We start from the raw sequence: 22353 nt of genomic DNA, 5'->3' as shown, positions 1-22353 counted from the left end.
TATGTAGCCAGGCTGCCACTTTCATATCACACTTTCTAGCAGTATGACCACAGGTGAGTGACTGAACCCCTCCAGGTCTGAGATGCCTTTCCCACAGAAAGGAAATGATAAGACAGTAAACCTTCATCCTACATCCAAACCTTCAAGTTGCAAACTTTCAAAGACATGAACATGAGTTCACATGTCCAATAATGGAAGTTAGTTCATGTGTCTGGTGCACACCATCATGTGTGTGCATCCTCTACAAGTCATTGTGTTTTTTGTGTACATTCCTGTATAGCACACTACTGTATAGAGCACAGTAGTATCTTTATTTCAAGCCCATGATGTCCAGAAGCAAGCATAAAAATAGCGGTGGTGTAACTGGTACTACTGTACTTTTCAAGGTACTGTACTGGATGATTAAACATGTTTTCTTTATTTTTTGTGTTTTTTAAAATTTATTATTTGTGTGAAAAGTTTTATAAACCTATTACAGTACAGTACTCTATAGCAGATTGTGTTAGATGGATACGTAGGCTAACTTTGCTGGACTTACAAACAAATTGGTCTTACGAATGTGCTCTCAGAATAGAGCTCATTCATATGTAGAGGGCTTACTGTACTAGAACTTACCTCATATGTTGCGATGAGGATTAAATGACTTAATAGCTTATAAAGAGTGCCCTGCAAATAGGAAGCACTATAAAAGTATTTAATTATTGCAACTGTAATAACAACAATACTATTATTGTTTATGTATGCAACATTAGAGCACGTGGATCACTCCTGACCATCCAGGAAAACAGAAATTGTTGAAGAAGGGAGCTCTGAAAATTCCAGGTGGCCACGGCAGGGCCGTCTCTTTGGAGCTAAAGACTCTGTAAGAGCAACCACCCAGGGGGAGCAGAACTTACAGCAGAGTTTCTGTTGCATCTCAGTCTGCTGCAGAAAGAAGCAGGAGGTTTTGAGCACACAAACCCTGCTATCTCTGCTCCTCTGTCCTCCACTGTAAGGAATGGATGGAAGAGCAAACAACATTTGAGCAACACAATCTACTGAAGCATTCTCATCCATGGAGGTGAATCTGTCCGTGTGTTATGTATATGCTTATGAGTGTGTAAAGATAAATGTGTGCCCACACATACATACAGATATACATCATATGCCATTTGAAAAAGCTCTATAGGTAACTCAGGCTTGGACCACCTGGGGAAACACTGAGGCAAAGGGAATCTGAACACCTGGCAGCTTCAGTGTTTGTGGGTGTGTGTTAGCTGAGGCTGCTGGCCCAGTCTGTCCATAAGGTGTTGTTGTTGAGGGCTACTAGCTTCTGGGTTCTATTGATGGACTATATGTTCTGAAGCACCATAGAGCATCTCCTTGCCAAAGCAGTGAGTCTTCTGTACTGAGAACTTTAAATCTGTCCTAAATCAAAACTGCCAAATGAAGATGGCTTTTTCCATATCCACTCCTTCCAGGGTCATTTCTGATAGGAATCATAACCAAATTAAGTAGTGAGTTAGTCCTTAGTGACTCCCAGTGATGACCCAGGGGAAAGCCAGATAAATAACTTAATAAATAAGAAGTGACATTTACAGTTCATAAGATAAAGTTCCAAATAAACAAGAAATAGATGGACTTGAAAACAGCTGAGCCTGTCTTTAAATGCAGAAACTCCAAGTGCTGTCAACTAAATGTGTTCTGTGGCATCACTGACCTTTTCACAAAAATATTGTTAAAGAATTATATGACTTGCAAGTTATTAAAGATGGGAAATAGTGCTCGGTGTAACAATAACATTTTAAATATCTCTTATAAATAAAAGAAAAGTTCAAAATTTAATTAGGAAAGGTTAATACAAAGTATGTGCAAAAAAGGAAATAATTTTTTCAATGATTTTTTGTAGAAGAAAAAAGGTGTAAAAATATTGGAATTGAAGAATCTGTCAGAGAGGAGAATATATGAAAACTTAACCTTCTTTGGCATTTTCTCTACAATACGTTGCCTCCATCCTAAATTGTTTGACCCATTGTGTTAACCTTTCTCATTTTCACTGAAGTATGTCCACACCTGTTTTTACTCCATTTTTTTAAAATTTAAGCCTCCACATTAAGTTTTTCTGACCTTCATTGTGTGTGTGTGTGTGACTAATACATCCAAACTTTTACTCCTTCCTAGGTAGCTTCTCCCATCAATTTCATGAGTTTTCTTTTGTGTTATTCTTCTTTAAGCTTCATTATTATTATTATTTGCCAAATACTGTCAAAATTACCCCTCAAGTAATTTTGGCTTCAAGGAACAAAGACTTGACCAACAATCCTCAGGATAAAGGGGAGATTTTGAAAGCATGTCCACACACAAGAAGCAACTAGATGAAAAGCAGAAATGCAGTCAGCACTAAGGTCCAGATATGTTTCTATTTCTGCCACAGTGATAGAGCATGTCTGTCCTTCTCGAGACAGACATTTACTGTTTTTATTTTCTCTTCTTTTTTCTGCCTCTGGCTCTGATCTTCTATTTCCTAAAATGGCAGCCCCAAGACCTGTATCAAAGTGACCTTCCAGTTATAGCAGCCAAGTTCATAGGCAACCTTGCTCCTGGATTCTCAGTCAAATAACTAACTCTATTTGAAAGGGATCAATGACAACCACCTTTTCAATCAACTGTGCCATGGAAGCAGGAAGCATGTTATTTACGCAGAAAGTTATGGATGGATGTGGACAGAAATATACTCTTTCATTTGCCTAACTCACGGTAAGCTTCCAAATCCCCACATTCTCTTCAAAACCCTGTCATTATGCCAGAGTACAGCTCCTTGATTCATTAACCATCCTTTTCTTCATGCCCTCTCACTTTCTCTCAACATTTGGCTGCCGTTAGGGCATGAAAGAAAGTGATAAATAAATTTAAAAAAAGAAAGAAAGTGAAAGTGTTAGTCACTTCGTTGTGTCTGACTCTTTGTGACCCCATGGACTGTAGCCCTCCAGGCTCCTCTGTCCATGGAATTATCCAGGGAAGAATACTGAAGTGGGTTGCCATTTCCTTCTCCAGAGGATCTTCCCCACTCAAAGATCAAACCCAGGTCCCCCGCATCACAGGTGGATTCTTTACCGTCTGAGCCACCAGGGAAGCCCTAGGTTCATGCTATTTTAGCGGGTTACAACTGAAACTGAGGAGACATATTATTTTTCTCTACTTTGGGAGAAAAAAGGAAAAAAAAAAGGAAGCACTTGATTTTAAATAAGCTCATTGACAAAAGGGGTGAAGAGAACAGTCAGTATTAGAGGGAAAGAGAACAGATTCTCTTTGTGTATATACACTTGGAGGATGCCCCCAAGATGTGGGTGAAAGACCATCTCCTCCTTCCTCCTAGAACAGGGCTCCCTCCCCACAGAGCCAATGAGCTGGTTTCTTCATTTCCCTTCCCTCTTCTATAAGGTCAGTTGTGCAGGGACAGCTATTAAGGGTAGAAGCTTCATTTGAGGAGGGCGGAAGTGACCTCAAATACAATCAGCCACCATTACTCATACTTCAAGGGTATACACTAAAATCCAGGAAAAGTTAGGTGACTGGCTCTAGCACTGAAGCTGGCAAGCGGCAAAACCCTTATCCTTAAGTGACAGCTCTCATAGTACTGGGGAGCTTATTTCTAGGTAGAAAATGAAGTTATCTTGCCTCCTGTGGTTCAGAAAATGTTTATATGTGTTGAATTTCTTTCCAGCCCACATCACTTGCCCAGCAGAAGATGCTTGATTCAAAGTGGTATTATGGCAGAGTTATTTGGTGTTGTATAATCTTGCTTTTGTCATGTATGAATAAAAAAAAAAGAACTCTGTAAAAGACTGAATTTGAAGGTTTTGGATAATTATTAGAGAAGGAGATAAAGGACAAATGAAACTTATGTTTAATATTACTCAACTTTATGTGGAGACCCGTGAGACCATGTCAAACTTTCAGGAGCAAGGTGGCTGACAGCATCAGGACATACTTACATCTGGGAAAGATCACTTGAGTTCAGACTGACAATTAGGAGTGAAGTTAGAAAAAAATCATTCCAGTTAAAATTTTAACACAAGGTTATGGTCCTAACAGTCTTATTCATTCAGAAAAAATTTTTGAGTCATTGATTTAGACAAAAGATCATAAGAAGTGTTAATAGCAATAAAGTCTTCTTGAGAATGAAAGCCAAATTTATCTAGAAACTCATTAATTAAAAAGTTAGTTTTAAGCCTCTCCTCTGAACTGAAGGTTGATTAAAGCGAGTCTTACTATATCCGTGAAAATATACATCCAGTACAGATGTCACCATTTGAACCAAGCGGCAACTACTAAAGAAGCATCAACATAAGAGGACAGGAAAAGTAACAGAACAGGGAAATAAGTTTTTAACACAGATATCAAAAACTTCAAATTACTGAAGCTGACAAACATCAAACCTACGATTTCTGATAGTAGATTACATATCACCATGATTGCTTTTTATATGAGCCTTAGTCTGGAAGTTAGGCTTAAAAGAACAACTTTGAAGATGGGTTTTGGTAAAATCTCCCCCAAAGCTACACAGCTCACTGGACTCAGTAATGAATAAAATATTTTAGGTTACATACATTTTGTTCATATATAAATACTAATTCAGAACCATAATCATCTAGGCAAGGTCATGATTACAGTGCTTGCAAACAACAAATGCTTTAGGGTTGCTGATAACTTAATGCAGATGAAATGGATTTTTTTCTTCATACTTGACTCAAATGATTTATCTAATATTAGGATTCCTGTCCAAAAGTGTGCTTTAAAAGAAAGTAATATAGTATGACTCTAGTAACAGAGTAGAAATAAGAGAAAATTGTTGCCAAGTAGCCAATAGCAGATATGAGGCTTCTACCAGCCTCAGCAAAATCAACATTGGAAATAAAAGTCTAGTCCAGGGTACTGGAAAACCAAGTTTCACAGATGATACTACCTTGATGGAAAATGATCTCTTTCACATTAAAAGCTAATGATCATGTCATGTGGTTATGAAAAAGTGGATAGCTTATATCAAAGCTAATGTTAGTCACCACCATTGACATTTTGATGCAAGTTCTGAAATTAAAACTGAGATTTGCTGGCAGTTAGATGTGAGGGTTATTTTCATAAAAGTTACAGAACCTAGAGGAAGGGAACATCAATCCAGTGAAACATCAGTTTCAACACTTCAAAATTTCAAAACATAGTAAAGGTCAAGAAACCTGAGCATGCCAAGGAAGAGCTCACACATCTGGAAGAACCCGCAACATCAGCTGGAAGTCATTAATGCCACCAAGACTGGATCCTGCAAAGTTATGTGGACAGGGGATGTTTAGGGAAAGTGATTTCCACATTCTTTATTTTCTGATTGATGAAAGAGTGTTTGTTCATAGCTATGGATAGTTTCATATTTCCTTTGAAACATTAAAGATTAAAGCAGATGAGGCCATGTTTTTGGATCAACACAAAAAAATATCCAGAAGAACACCCTTTGGACAGAATTATGAGCACTGGGCTTGAAATCAGGTCAGAAAACATGCATTTCAGAGCAGGTTTTGATGGTGTACAAGTGAGATGCCAGTTGAGCAGAAGTCCCAAGGATATCTGCAATGAGATCACTCAGGTTTGAAGAGATCACCTAAATGATACACTGCTGCTGCTAAGTCGCTTCAGTCATGTCCAACTCTGTGCGATCCCATAGACGGCAGCCCACCAGGCTCCCTTGTCCCTGGGATTCTCCAGGCAAGAATACTGGAGTGGGTTGCCATTTCCTTCTCCAGTGCATGAAAGTGAAAAGTGACAGTGAAGCTGCTCAGTCGTGTCCAACTCTTAGCAACCCCATGGACATGAGGGTAGCATGATTTGTATGCAGCCAAGAAGCTGTGTGGCACAGGAGCAGTGAACAATGGCTGCGTTGGAGCGGCGGAGAGGAGATACTCCACATCCAAGGTCACGAGTGGCGGCCGTGAGGAAATATCCCACTTCCAAGGTAAGGACCAGTGGCTGCACTTTGCTACAGCAGCCATGAAGAGATACCCCATGTCCATGGAAAGAGAAACCCCAGTAAGACAGCAGGCGCTGAGAGAGGGCAGACAGACTGAAACCACAATCACAGAAAACTAGCCAATCTGATCACATGGACCACAGCCTTGTTTAACTCAGTGAAACTAAGTCATGCTGTGCAGGGCCACCCAAGATGGGCAGGTCATGGTGAAGAGGTCTGACAAAATATGTTCCACTGGAGAAGGGAATGGCAAACCACTGCAGTACTCATGCCTTGAGAACCCCATGAACAGCATGAAAAGGCAAAAAGATAGGACACTGAAAGATGAACTCCCCAGGTGGCGCCCAATATGCTATTGGAGATCAGTGGAGAAATAACACCAGAAAGAATGAAGGGATGGAACCAAAGCAAAAACAACACCCAGCTGTGGATGTGACTGGTGATAGAAACAAGGTCCAATGCTGTAAAAATGAATATTGCATAGGAACCTGGAATGTTAGGTCCATGAAGCAAGGCAAATTGGAAGTGGTCAAACAGGAGTGTGAATTCACAGGAGTGTGAATTCACAGGCAAGATTGAATGTTGACATTCTAGGAATCAGTAAACTAAAATGGACTGGAATGGGTGAATTTGACTCAAATGACCATTGCATCTACTATTGTGGGCAGGAATCCCTTAGAAGAAATGGAGTAGCCATCATAGTCAACAACCATCATAGTCAACAAAAGCGTGCAAAATGCAGTACTTGGATGCAATCTCAAAAAAGACAGAATGATCTCTCTTCATTTCCAAGGCAAACCACTAAATAGCACAGTAATCCAAGTCTACGCCCCGACCAGTAATGCTGAAGAAGCTGAAGCTGAATGCTTCTGTGAAGACCTACAAGATCGTTTAGAACTAACACCCCAAAAAGATGTCTTTTTCATTATAGGGGACTGGAATGCAAAAGTGGGAAATCAAGAAACACCTGGAATAACAGGCAAATTTGGCCTTGGGTTACAGAATGAAGCAGGGCAAAGGCAAACAGTTTTGCCAAGAGAAAGCACTGGTCATAGCAAACACCCTCTTCCAACAACACAAAAGAAGACTGTACTCATGGAGATCACCAGATGGCCAACACCGAAATCAGATTGATTATATTGTTTGCAGCCAAAGATGGAGAAACTATACAGTCAGCAAAAACAAGACCAGGAGCTGACTGTGGCTCGGATCATAAACTCCTTATTGCCAAATTCAGACTTAAATTCAAGAAAGTGGGGAAAACCACTAGACCATTCATGTGTGACCTAAATCAAATCGCTAATGATTACACAGTGGAAGTGAGAAATAGATTTAAGGGACTAGATCTGATAGACAAGAGTGCCTGATGAACTATGGACAGAGGTTGGTGACATTGTACAGGAGATAGGGATCAAGACCAGCTCAAAGTAAAAGAAATGCAAAAAAGCTAAATGGTTGTCTAAGGAGGGCTTACAAATAGCTGAGAAAAGAAGTGAAAAGCAAAGGAGCAAAGGAAAGATATACCCATTTGAATGCCGAGTTCCTGAATAGCAAGGAGAGATAAGAAAGCCTTCTTCAGTGATCAATGCAAAGAAATAGAGGAAAACAATAGAATGGGAAAGACTACAGATCTCTTCAAGAAAATTAGAGATACCAAGGGAATATTTCATGCCAAGATAGGATCAATAAAGGATAGAAATGGTATGGACCTAACAGAAGAAGAAAATATTAAGAAGAGGTGGCAAGAATACACAGAAGAACTGTACAAAAAAGGGCTTCACGAACCAATCACAATGGTGTGATTACTCACCTAGAGCCAGACATCCTGGAATGTGAAGTCAAGTGGACAACAGGAAGCATCACTACAAACAAAGCTAGTGGAGGTGATGGAATTCCAGCTGAGCTATTTCAGATCCTAAAAGATGATGCTGTGAAAGTGCTGCACTCAGTATGCCAGCAAACTTGGAAGACTCAGCAGTGGCTCTTAGGACTGGAAAAGCTCAGTTTTCATTTCAATTCCAAAGAAAGGCAATGCCAAAGAATGCTCAAACTACCACACAATTGCACTCATCTCACATCCTAGCAAAGTAATGCTCAAAATTCTCCAAGCCAGGATTCAGCAATACGTGAACCGTGAACTTCCAGATGTTCAAGCTGCTTTTAGAAAAGGCAGACGAACTAGAGATCAAATTACCAACATCCGCCGGATCATCAAAAAAGCAAGAGAGTTCCAGAAAAACATCTATTTCTGCTTTATTGACTATGCCAAAGCCTTTGACTGTGTGGATCACAATAAACTGTGGAAAATTCTGAAAGAGATGGGAATACCAGACCACCTGACCTGCCTCTTGAGAAACCTATATGTAGGTCAGGAAGCAACAGTTAGAACTGGACATGGAACAACAGACTAGTTACAAATAGGAAAAGGAGTACATCAAGGCTGTATATTGTCACCCTGCTTATTTAACTTAAATGCAGAGTACATCATGAGAAACGCTGGGCTGTATGAAGCACAAGCCGGAATCAAGATTGCTGGGAGAAATATCAATGAACTCAGACATGCAGATGACACTGCCCTATGGCAGAAAGTGAAGAGGAACTAAAAAGCCTCTTGATGAAAGTGAAAGTGGAGAGTGAAAAAGTTGGCTTAAAGCTCAACATTCAGAAAATGAAGATCATGGCATCTGGTCCCATCACTTCAGGGGAAATAGATGGGGAAACAGTGGAAACAGTGTCAGACTTTATTTTTTGGGGGCTCCAAAATCACTGCAGATGGTGACTGGAGCCACCAAATTAAAAGACACTTACTCCTTGGAAGGAAAGTTATGACCAACCTAGATAGCATGTTAAGAAGCAGAGAAATTACTTTGCCAACAAAGGTCCATCTAGTCAAAGCTATGGTTTTTCCAGTGGTCATGTATGGATGTGAGAGTTGGACTATAAAGAGAGCGGAGGGCTGAAGTATTGATGCTTTTGAACTGTGGTGTTGGAGAAGACTTGAGAGTCTCTTGGATTGCAAGAAGATCCAACCAGTCCATCCTAAAGGAGATCAGTCCCGGGTGTTCATTGGAAAGAATGATGTTGAAACTGAAACTACAATACTTTGGCCACCTGATGAGAAGAGCTGACTCATTTGAAAAGACGCTCATGCTGAGAAAGATTGAGGGCAGGTAGAGAAGGGGATGACAAAGGATGAGGTGGTTAGATGGCATCACCGACTTATGTATGTGAGTTTGGGTAGACTCTGGGAGTTGGTGATGGACAGGGAGGCCCTGGGTGCTGCAGTAATGGGGTCGCAAATAGTCGGACATGACTGAGGAAGTAAACTGAAACTGAAGAAGCATCTTTGATCCATTTTAAGATTTTCATAATGACTGTTGGCATGATGTTGCTCTAGGCATTAGGGGTTTCATGAATTCATGTTCCTCTCCCTCTGTGTTTTCATATTGTACATGGTAGACATCTTAATTATTTGTATTGCTGTATATCTAGCTTTTCCAGAACTTAGTGGGGCTTTAAAAAATCAATTATTGTTTGTTGGCTTAGAAGTACACACTTTGTGCCAGGCTTGTGGAAACAGAGCATCTGTGCAGAGATAGAGTTGACGTGAGTTACTTATGCAGTTGCGTTTAGCTAAAAGTTGGCTATGGTTGGAACATCTAAGATGGTTCACTCACACGTCTCTGCCTCAGTTGGGAGTGGCTGATGTGGGCTTTCTCTCTCTCTCTCTCTCACTTTTCATGCTTATAATAACTCTGCAAACCTTTCACATGGTAGCTCGGTCCCAAGAGGGTAAAAGTCAAAGTTTCCATCAAAGACCAAGAAGTCTCACAACGCTTCTGTGGCTACACTCTGTTGATCAGGCCCATCAAGAAGGTAAGGACAGGGGAAATAGATCTCACCACTTGGAGGGAGTAGCCAGACATTCAGTAATGAGAAGTCTTGGCAGACACCTTTGCAGACAATCTTAGATGGTAAATTAGGGAACTCTGTAACTAAGAACATATGATGCATAACATGGAAGATAAAAGAAATAAAAAATAGCTAATGTTTATTAAGTATCTATTTTGTTTTATATAAAAGTTCTGTATCAATATGTATCTTAGCAAATGCTAGCAAATAAATAAATTCATAGTAACAAATACAAGTTTTGTGGATGAAATTGTGTTTCTTATAGGAAGAAATGGATGAGAAGGTATAAGCAGATGGTGGGGAAGAAAGAAAATTTATCCCTTTTCTCAAAGGGCAGGAAAATGGCAAATTACAAGAGCTAAGGAAGAAGCGTGGAGGAAAGTGAGCATGTACATGCATGAAGGTTTAACGAGTGAGACATAAAGTTGAAAAATGTGCCATGGATTCAGTCCTGAGAGAAGTGGCTGGAAGTTTGGAAGTGAATGGTGAAATGTACTAACTATTGAGAACACTATAGGCAGCAGCCATGAAATTACAAGATACTTACTCCTTGGAAGAAAAGTTATGACCAACCCAGATAGCATATTCAAAAGCAGAGGCATTACTTTGCCGACTAAGGTCCGTCTAGACAAGGCTATGTTTTTTCCTGTGGTCATGTATGGATGTGAGAGTTGGACTGTGAAGAAGGCTGAGCGCTGAAGAATTGATGCTTTTGAACTGTGGTGTTGAAGAAAACTCTTGAGAGTCCCTTGGACTGCAAGGAGATCCAACCAGTCCATTCTGAAGGAGATCAGCCCTGGGATTTCTTTGGAAGGAATGATGCTAAAGCTGAAACTCCAGTACTTTGGCCACCTCATGTGAAGAGTTGACTCATTGGAAAAGACTCTGATGCTGGGAGGTATTGGGGGCAGGAGGAGAAGGGGACAACAGAGGATGAGATGGCTGGATGGCATCATGGACTCGATGGATGGGAGTCTGAGTGAACTCCGGGAGTTGATGAAGGACAGGGAGGCCTGGTGTGTTGCGATTCATGGAGTCCCAAAGAGTCGGACACGACTGAGTGACTGAACTGAACTGAACTGATAGGCAGCAGGGCCAACCATGATCTGTGATTTTGCCATAAGATATATTTCTCTGATTTTCTGAGGGTTGAGATCGTGATAACCTTTTCATCACTGTATAAAAACACCCAGGTTTTTTAGTCCACTAAATTTAAAAAATAGTATATCCAAACTTAACGTTTCTGTCCCGGTAGTATTTGGTGACACCATGGGTAGCAAAGGATATGTGAAGGAGATCCTAAGAGATGATTTGAGATCTATCGTCATCAAATCCTTTGACCTCTAAGACTCATTTATCTTTGGCAGGAGTTCTGATCATAAAGACTCAGACCATACTATGCTGGTGAACTGCAAGTACAAATGACTATTTGCTGATGGATGAATAAGCTGTCTCCCTTCTGAGCCAGCATCCTCTCCATTGGCAGATGAGATTACCTGCTGCTGCTGCTGCTAAGTCGCTGCAGTCGTGTCTGACTCTGTGCGACCCCATAGACGGCAGCCCACCAGGCTCCCCCATCCCTGGGATTCTCCAGACAAGAACACTGGAGTGGGTTGCCATTTCCTTCTCCAATGCCTGAAAGTGAAAAGTGAAAGTGAAGTCGCTCAGTCATGTCTGACTCTTGGCGATCCCATGGACTGCAGCCTACCAGGCTCCTCCGTCCATGGGACTTTCCAGGCAAGAGTACTGGAGAGGGGTGCCATTGCCTTCTCCGAGGAGTCCATAATTGACACTGCCATTCCCAAGGAGGAAACAGGGTGTCAAAATGCCTCCTATTAATGTTTGCCAGACTACTGCTGCTGCTAAGTCGCTTCAGTTGTATCCGACTCTGTGCGACCCCATAAAAGGCTGCTCACCAGGTTCCCCCATCCCTGAGATTCTCCAGGCAAGAATACTGGAGTGGGTTGCCATTTCCTCCTCCAGTGCATGAAAGTGAAACGTGAAAGGGAAGTTGCTCAGTCATATCTGGCTCGTATTAACCCCATGGACTGTAGCCCACCAGACTCCTCTGTCCATGGGACTTTCCAGGCAAGAGTACTGGAGTAGGGTGCCATTGCCTTCTCCTTTCCAGAGTACAAATCTCCATTAACATTGCTCTCAGACCATCACCCTTCAAATTAGTTTAGAAACATTCCTGAAACATCCTGGATACCTGGGTGAATGGATGCCATTTTGGAAATCATTAATTTTTTTGAGATGTGAATAACTGGAGGCTTCAACTGTAGCACTCTCATCAGACTTAGAATGTTGCCACTATTCAAACTTACTCTTATGTCAGCTGCTTTCCAACATCATTCTTTTCCTTCTTACAGCAAGATGCTTTCTGGGTTGCATTGAAATAAGAAAGCAGCAACATGCACACTTGCTTTGAGAAAGCCAGATGAGACACTTTGGATTTGGCAGGACAATTTATGAACACATTTTAGAAACAAGGGGTTTTATTGGAGAGCTATGAGCCAACCATGCATCCTAGTGGAAAGTGCTTTACACTAGAAACAAAAACAAACAAACAAACAAAAAACCATGTTTTACTTCTCTACCTAGTTGTCTAACTTCAGGAGGAATCTTGAAGACGGTATTTTGGAGCCATGGTTCCAACCTTCTCTGAAGGGATCAGATCACTCTCTCAAGGATCAAATATATTATGTTAGGTTCTCTTTTAGTAATTTAATTTTGTGGCACAGAATTTTCCAATTTAAATAAGTTCATATTAAAGGAACCAGCTGTGTTTTAAAAATTGAAATATACAGCAATACTTGGAATATTGGAGAACATTCTCTTTGCATCAACTGAGAATGCTGCTTTTCTTGTTTAGTATTTTTATAAAGCTTGGTATAAGTTTGGAGAAGAAGAGGAAAGAAGGGGACAGAAACTCTGAAAGGTGAAGTTTATTAGTGGATAGATTTCATCTCCTGGCATGAATATACATATATTAAGTTTCAAAAGCTTGTATTGAATTTCTGAGAAGCTTAAATTTAACCACTGTATCAAATTGGATGTCATCAAGTTACAGAAAAAGTTGAGAGAAAAATATAACGAATATGTCTTAAAGAGTAAGAAATACATTATTTCACGTAACAGGAAGTCTTGAGTAGGCAGTTCAAGGGTTGATTAATTCAGTGTGACTCGGTGATATCAGGTATCTATACCAATTTATCTGTTTCTCTTAACTTTCACCTCATGCCCTCAAGGAAGCTGCCAGCACACCAGGCATCATATTATCACAAAGTAGTGTTCAAAGTCATAGTGTGGAATGTTCCTTCCTTGTATCTGGAAATGTCCAGCAATAGAACTCCCAGATGACTCATTAGTCAGTATTATATTTGCTGCCTGGTCAATAGCAACATAAAAAGAATTACTATGAATGGCTTATACCAATCAATATTTAACCAGCAGGCACTGGAAAGAGGCTCCATAAGCTTATTGTTATTCAGTCATTGAGTGTGTCTGACTCTTGAGACCCCATGGACTGCTGCATGCCAGGCTTCCCTGTCTTTCACTATCTTCTGGAGTTTGCGAAAACTCATGTTCATTATGTTGATAATGCCATCCAACCATCTCATCCTCTGTCGCCCACTTCTTCTGCCCTCAGTCTTTCCCAACATCAGCTTCTTTTCCAATGAGTCAGCTCTTCGTATCAGGTGGCCAAAATACTGTGGCTTTGGTTCAGTATCAGTCCTTCCAATAAATATTTAGCATTGATTTCCTTTAGGAGTGACTGATTTGATCTCCTCTCTGTCCAAAGTACTATCAAGAGTCTTCTTCAGCACCACAATTCAAAAGCATCAGTTCTTTGGCGTTCAGCCTGGTTTATGGCCCAACTCTCACATCCATACATGACTACTGGAAAAACCACAGCTTTGACTGGACAGAACTTTATGGGCAAACTCATGTCTCTGTTTTTTTAATATGCTGTCTAGATTTGTCATAGCTTTCCTACCAAAGAGCAAGCATCTTTTAATTTCATGGCTGCAGTCACAGTAATTTTGAAGACCAAGAAAATAAAATCTGTCACTGCTTTCCATATGTAGCCAAAACCTGAAGACCATTAGTGTAATGATAATAGGAAAGAGGGAAGGAACACTCATTGGGTAGACAATTAACAGTGTGCACTACAAATAGTTTCCTTCCTATAGCTACAATTGGGTAATGGTTAAATTTTGCTACATAACAACTGCTCCAAAACTGAGTGGCTTGGAGAACACCATTTATTTAGTTTTTAATTCTGTGACTCAGCCATTTAGTTGTAATCATATAGGGATTGTCTGCTGGTCTCAACTATTATCATGTATGTGTCTGTAGTGAGCTGCCAGGGAAGATGGGGGAAGTTAGGTCAAGAGGGGATTCTACACTAGGAGCGGTTCTCTGCTTCAACAACTCTACTGTATTCCATATGTTCTTTTTTCCTCAGGCAGATTTGCCTGGACTTGTTCACATGGTGGTAGAAAGTTTTCAGAGCCACAAAAAGGTAATCCCCAATGTATTAATGTTTTTTTTTAAGCTCAGTTTCTATCAGTTTTTACTAATATCTCACTGGCCAAAGAAAGTCATGAGGCCAATCCAAATTCAAGAGTAGAAAATAGTGTCACTTCTTAATGAAAAGAGGTACAGTGTCACTTTGCAGGGGCCGAGAGAAGGGAGAGAGGAGAGAAAAAATGTAGGTCACGTTCACAACTCATCATACAGCTTTCCGAGAAGTTGCTGTGCTGAGCTGCTTTGCAAATGTCTTACAGCACATGAACAAAGGCAAAAATCAAAAGAATAATAACAATTATACATTGCTTTTTACATGCCATCATTATTTTAAATGTCTCACACATTAATAATATCACTCTTATAAAACTTGTGAAAAGCATATGATGAGGCAGAAAGAATCTGGATTTTCACATAAGAAAGATCTATATTTGATTCTGACATTTCCCTTTTACTAACACTTAATATGTGACTTTGGGAAAATTATTTAGCTTTTCTATGCATTGGTTTTCTAGTCTGAAAAATGAGGAAGGGTTACTTTAAGTCCTTTAGGAAACCAAGGTCCACCACGATAAGGTAAGATACTCAAGGTATTTACTGGGGAAACCACTCATGCAGGCTAAAAGGAGATGGAGCAAAAGGTGGCAGCCTTTTGCACTGCAGGTGAGGTTTGGCGTGTGGGAAAGGAGAAAGGGAAGGGAACTGGGTATGGAGAGCCTCAGACAACAGCCAAAGACTAAAACGGTCTTGCAGCCAAGGGAGAACACCCATGCCAACTTGCCCACTAGAAGACTCCTGCAGAGGGCAGAGGTGGCTAACTTCCAGTGTTCCTAACCTTGGCTAGGAGCAAGCAGCCCTGGGAAAGCAGGGTCGGGGGTCAACAAAGGGACATGTTCAAAGAGGTGGCAGCTAGAGGCTGTTGAACAACAATGTTTCCTGCAGTTGGTTCTCTTGAAGGGCAATCTGAGCAGTGTGGCTTCACAGTTGCCACACAGTGCTTTAGGGTTGTTATAGCCAATGAGATAATATATAAAGAGTCTGTTACATTGTCTGGCACATGATAGAAACTATACAATGATACTTTTCTTCTAACTGCTAGACATATAAGTGGCCTCAAAGTTCAGTCATCTTATCCAAAAGTCAAGTCCAATGCTGACTGCAAAGTAGGTGTTTAATATAATATTAAGCAACATTCACTAGCTATAGTGAGCATTTCAGTATAATGGATATTGTAGTGAGCATCTATTATGCTGATTTTTCAAGTCCAATTCCATTCTAGCTTCTGAGATTTGTACCCTTCAAATCATATTGGTACAGCCAAATTAGCCATGTCAATATTACATGTCTCAACCATATTGTGTACAGTCTATTGACTTGGAGTGGGCAGTTAATCCAAGATCAAGTTCATGATGGTTCTTCCCTGAGAGATGAAAAATGTAAAAGGCCAATTCAATTGCTCTCCAGGTAAGGGGTCCAGAAACAGGAAAACTCAGGACGTCTTAAAATCTTTATTTCAAACATACGGCCTGGGAAATAGAATGGCAGTGTGACATCAGGAAGGAAAGTAAAACAGATTTAAGAAAAAGAACAGATATGAAAGACAGAATGAATGTTTTTTCAGTATTTGGATCCTTTGTTTCAGTTCATTTCTTCATTGCTGATGCAGTCCTGTCATTTTATGTTTACGTGATACATAAAATGAATATAGTATTTCTTTGTTTTCTTTAAGTTGATTCTAGTGGACTTTGTTAAATATAACTAAAAATGCCCCAATCAATACACCAACATATGTATGTGTGCAGTCGGCTTGCCACCAAGTACCACAGAGTTCCTTTCTTTAATATACTATTTGTAAGTTATAACAAAAAATAAGACATACTAAAAATGGAAAAAGGCCATTCAGTAGCAATCTTGCTTTTGAACAAATGGAAACTTCCTAAATATGAGTCCTTGGTGGCATCATATTTAGAATTAGCTTATTAAATACACAAATTGAAAGCACATTAAAAGATATATGCAACATATAAGAAGAAAACAAATTGCTTATAAAACCTTAGCAGCATGTGATTATGAAAATATAGGACTTTTAAACATTGGGGAATACTAAATAAAAACATTTTACAGGGCTATTTGTTAGAGTTTATAATTCTGCAGTATCAAAATATATTCACAAAGTGATAGTAAAAATGATCTAATTGGTAGTATGTAAATAGATGGTGACTTGGGGGACAATGGATATGTGTATACGTATAGCTGAGTCCCTTCCCTGTTCACCTGAAACTGTTACAACACTGTTTGTTAATTGGCTATATCCCAATACAAAATAAAAAGTTTTAAACAAATAAATAGACAGATGGTGGCTGATGGACTTATATAAAATGTATTCCATAAAATATATGAAATATATATATTATACTTATATAAAACGGATTCCATTCTATACTGGAGATTGAAACAGGCTACCATTAAATCTATAAACTCTTTAATTCAAAAAGACCTTCATAAACAACAGAATTCATAGGCCATAATAAGGACTTAAAAAGTTCCAGCAAACATTTAAGATGGGCAACTTCACTAAAATCAGAGAGGAATATATAAAAGATTTAATGGGAACATTAGACTATTCAGCAATCTCACAATATTAGGTATTGATAAGACAAGGAAAAGACAGGAACTCTTATTCTCTGCTGGTAGAAATATAAGTTGATCCATATTAATTTTCGTATGTTAAAAAAATGGGTGTGTATAGGAAAATTAATATCTTATGTACACTCCAATTCAGTAATTTCAATTCCAGGTTCATAAACTAAGATCATTCTTGTACATGTGCACAATATGACAGGTACAGTGGTGTTCACTGAAGCACAAAGCCCCTCCTGACTCTTAGTGATATTCTCCCTGTATGTGATGCCTAGAAATGCTATAATCATCTTGCTACCAACTGGAAGATGAAGCTAGAACAAGAAGGAGGAGAGATTCAAGAAAACCTGAAGAATACAGATGGAGCGTCATGCCCGGAATTGCCCAAATTTGGACTTGGGTAAGCACACAATTTTAAGATAACACATCCCTTTATTTTTTTCCAACATTTGAGTGTTTTGTGTGTTACTTACAGCCAAAGGATTCTGTAAAATAATATCATGAGATTTTTGCCTGTTGCTTTATTTTATTTTGTATCGTATTAATGTATTATTTTGGTTTAGGAAGGCAAGTGCCTTATCTGCCAGAGTAGAGTGAAAATTGATTCTAGGTTTATCATTTGTTCACTATAGAATTTGTTAAATATTCAAGTTTTACCCTTTTGACCATTTACTCTTTCTTGACATTGCTCTTTGCCATTCATTGTTCATAAGTAATATTTTCATTCCATTGACTTTGGGGAGGAGTTGAAATTTGACTCAGATAATTCAGAAGTTTCTGTCCAATCCTAATACATTTTTCCGTAAATATAGAACTTTAAAAGTTTAAAAGACTCTAACAAAAGACTGTTAAAATTAATCCACACAGACTTCAAGGACATTAAGGATGCTCTTTATAAAAAATGAAATTCATTTTATGGACTTTATTTTAGTTCCTCAAATCCTGGATGACTAGTAATCCCTATAAAATTGAAGCAGCCTCATTTTACTTTGCATAAAAGGTGGGCGGAGTGCAGGAGAGAGACACAAAGGTTTGGCAGAGGTCAACTGTTTTTCCTGCCAAGGAGGAGTTGTTAGTGGCAAGAAACTGTCAAAACAAATTAATCCAAACACTTGTTGACATCTCTTGAGGAAAGTAGCTTCTCTACAAGTCACTTCCTCTGGGAACTCTCGATTCATAAATCTAAATCGTAATTCCAATTTCTGCATGTTCATCAATCTCACAGACCACAATGCTCCATTTCCCTAGTTGAGCACTTGATTTCACTCTACTTTAATGCACAGTATCATTTTGCTCTCATGAAGAAATTATCATTCTTGGTTTTTCAACAAAGAACATTTATTCTGTGAAGTTTCCATAAGAGGGAAGATGCTGACTTTAAGTGGGTTTATTTAAGTGGTTTATTCTCTTGTGTGATATTAATTGGCCAAATATAATGGAATAAAATTTATCAAGTTTCCCTGGTGTCTCAGACGGTAAAGAATCTGCCTGTAATGCAGGAGACCTGGGTTCAACACTGGGTCTGGAACATCCCCTGGAGCAGAGAATGGAAATCCACTCCAGTATACTTGGCAGAAAAATTCTATGGACAGAGGAGTCACTGCTGGCTACAGTCCAGGGGGTCACAAAGAATTGGACTAATACTTTCAAACTGAGTAGCTGGTCAATAGTGCAAGAACATGAAGACAATTTTTTTTTTTTTCCAATGAGTAATCCTTCATTAAGGATTACTATCACAAAACTTTCAGTCAGTCCATTGGACCTAGACTGATAGGAAGATGCTGATTCTAAAATAGGATAAGCAGTGGTCTATGAAACACATAATTTCTAAGTTAAAATGATACAATTTACAGGCCAGTGAAGATTCTAGTACCTGAATGCAATGGGGAAGACTGGTAGCTACCAGTCTACCAGTAGATTTCTGGTAGACTCAGAAATCAAAGTGGACATTATTTGATAGCTTCCCTAAACCCAAGTAGCTTTGCAGTTATCATTACATGTTGAAAATGACCACTGGCCAATCTGTTCTTACATTTGCATTTTCTGCATATTTCAGTTCAGTTCAGTCGCTCAATCGTGACTGACTCTTTGTGATCCCATTAATTGCAGCATGCTAGGCCTCCCTGTCCATCAGCAACTCCCGGAGTTCACTCAAACTCATGTCCATTGAGTCGGTGATGCCATCCAGCCATCTCATCCTCTGTCGTCCCCTTCTCCTCCTGTCCCCAATCCCTCCCAGCATCCGAGTCTTTTCCAATGAATCAACACTTCACATGAGGTGGCCAAAGTACTGAAGTTTCAGCTTTAGCATCAGTCCTTCCAAAGAATACCCAGGACTGATCTCCTTTAGAATGGACTGGTTGGATCTCCATGCAGTCCAAGGGACTCTCAAGAGTCTTCTCCAACACCACAGTTCAATAGCATCAATTCTTTGGTGCTCAGCTTTCTTCACAGTCCAACTCTCACATCCACACATGACTACTGGAAAAACCACGGCCTTGACTAGACGGACCTTTGTTGGCAAGGTAATGTCTCTGCATATTTACCCTTTATCAAATGCTCAATTCATGAAATGTAGTACAAATATGGATAGTTACATAGATTTGCATATCATTGCACATGTGAATTAGTTTATACCTTAGAGGCAAGACATTTGCACTCTGACTTTCTTGACTCACTCATAAATGAGGTTTAAACTAAATCTCAGGAAAAGAAAAATATTATCTAAAAAGTAACATATTATACAGCTAGCATATATTTTTGTGCAGACATGTAATCACATTACAGTTACTCTTTCAATCAAATAAGAGGAAGTCTCTCAGGATAATATTAAAATATCCTTATTTACCTTTGTAATCTCTTCATTTAGTTTTGAAGCAAGTCATATAAATTAGCTCTGTACTTGAGGAAATACTGGAGTAATAGCTGTAGGTCTGTGCCGGTCAGTATGATAGCTACTAATCAGGTATAGCTACTTCAGTTCAATTTAAATTAATTAAAATTAAATCAAATGAAAAATGTAGCTCCTCAGGTTGTACTAGCCATACCTAAGAGTGTTCAACAGTCACATGTTGCTTATGACTATGTACTGGAGACTTTAGCTATCTAATATATAAAACAATCATACAAATCAGTAAGAGGAAAGCAACCCGACCAAACAAAAATGGCCCGTGATGAACATTTCCATGGGCACAGAGTGTCCTGTTGGACAACTCTGAGAAAGAAATCTCACCTTACATTTTTGAGTAATTCCCAAAGAAATCTAGACACACATGTGACTCTTTCTGTATATGTCCGTGTGTTTGTGTTTACTGACTTTTTTTTTAACAAGAAGTTCATTGTGTGTTTTGTTTCCATTTAGAAAAGCATTTCCACTCATTTCTATAAACAAATGAATTGTTAGCAAAGTGCTAGTCTAGGAACATAATGAAGAAAAGCCAGAACAGTGGATCAGTGATAAAATGTCAATAGAAACAAATGTGATCTTACTGATAAGTAAACAGTAGTCAGAGGCAGACCCTCTCTGCTCCAACCCCCTATGTTTAAGGGATGTTACAGGTGAGCTGGCACTTGCCCTCTGACTGCCTTTGGGGACACTGATGCATTCCAGGTTCCCCAGGGAAGTTGCCACGTTTGCTGCTCAAACCACCATATGAGTTGAATAATAAGCTTTCAGTTTTATTAAAATATTTTTAAAACTGTGGAAATAATGTATGTCCTATGAAATAAATCATAAAAGGTATCTTGCTCAAAAATTATTGTTAGAATTGGGTATAGGAGAGTTTTAAATAATTGGGGCAAACAATGATAAAAATACAAAAGACCTCATTTTGTAAGGAAACTGAAGCTGGTGATCTTAGATGATGCATCCTGAGAACTTTTTAAATGAGTAAAAAGGCAATGGGGAACTTCTGTCAGTAGACCTATACTCAGCAAACAAAAAGCATTAGCATTTCAGCAAATGATTAATGAATAAAAGGATACTTACAGTTTTATATTAAAAATATTTGTATATATATCTACTGTATGATCCCATATGCTAAGTGATATTTTTATGGGTGATCCAACATCAGTGCCAGTTATGGCAGATAGGGTTTTTATTATATACTTTTATTTACCACTTAAATTCTAAAGGACAGAAAGCCTACTCATCGAATTCTATTTTATTAAGGGATAAAACATTCACATTGTTGCCATGGGTCCATTTAAAAATGTCAAATCTTGATTGTCTAATTTTTCACTTTATGGAGCAAAACCTCAGCTTTCTTATCTGTAGACTACATATCATAGCCCAACCTCAGAAATGTACTGGGAAGATTAAATGAGATGGTGTTATAAAGCACTTACCGTGTCTGTGACTTAAGGATGCATTGCATTTCATTAGATCTATTTACACAGTATTTTTCAAATTCACCAACAAGGCTCAAAATTTACAGTCCCCAGATCACCATGGGGAACAGTAACATTCAGCCCAGAAATTAGATCGAGAGAAAAATCAGCTGGGCTAGCGGCCAACCATCTGGTCACAGGGCCTGGCCAGACCTTTTTCCTGTGTGAGCTGGCACAACTTCCCGCCTGAGGTACTCAGCTGCTACCAGCACAAAACTTGGTCCTCTTTCCCCACATCAGCAGGGAGGCTGACCCGGGACGTCCACAAAGTGGCCAGAGCCATACACCTGGGTAGGGGAAGCACAGCCCGCCTGCAGCTGACATGGGGAGCTGAGGATCGCGGGGAGGGCCGAGGGGGGCTGCACTGCCACCTTTAGTCCGTTTGCAGTACTACAAGGCAACATGCGTATCTTCGTACCTTGTTTTCTCTTCCATTTGCAGTCTCATCCTCGGCTTCCCTGGGGCTTCCCAGGGCATCCTAGTGGTAAAGGACCTGCCTGCCAATGCAGAAGGCAAAAGAGATGTGGGTTTGATCCCTGGGTTGGGAAGATCCCCTGGAGGAGGGCATGGCAAACCACTCCAGCATTCTTACCTAGAGATTCCCATGGACAGAGGAGCCTGGTGCGTTACAGTCCATGGGGTTGCAGAGAGTTGGACATGATTAAGTGACGGGTTCCATCCACTCCTTTCACTTTCCTACCTCCTAAGATATGCCCCGATGGCTGCTCAATAAATGTTGGTGGAATGTTAACTTTAATTGATTGTTATGTGTCTCTTCTAGATCTAAAATTCTAAAACCTTAAGGGGCAATAAATGAATCTTACCCACAAAATCACTTCTCAGGCAGCAGGAAACACTCAAAATTATATTTCCCAAAACAATGG

Source organism: Ovis aries, chromosome 19 (genome assembly GCF_016772045.2).
Source record: "Ovis aries strain OAR_USU_Benz2616 breed Rambouillet chromosome 19, ARS-UI_Ramb_v3.0, whole genome shotgun sequence".
NCBI classification, from domain to species: Eukaryota; Metazoa; Chordata; class Mammalia; order Artiodactyla; family Bovidae; genus Ovis; species Ovis aries.
Note: the sequence above shows the minus strand (reverse complement) of the source record.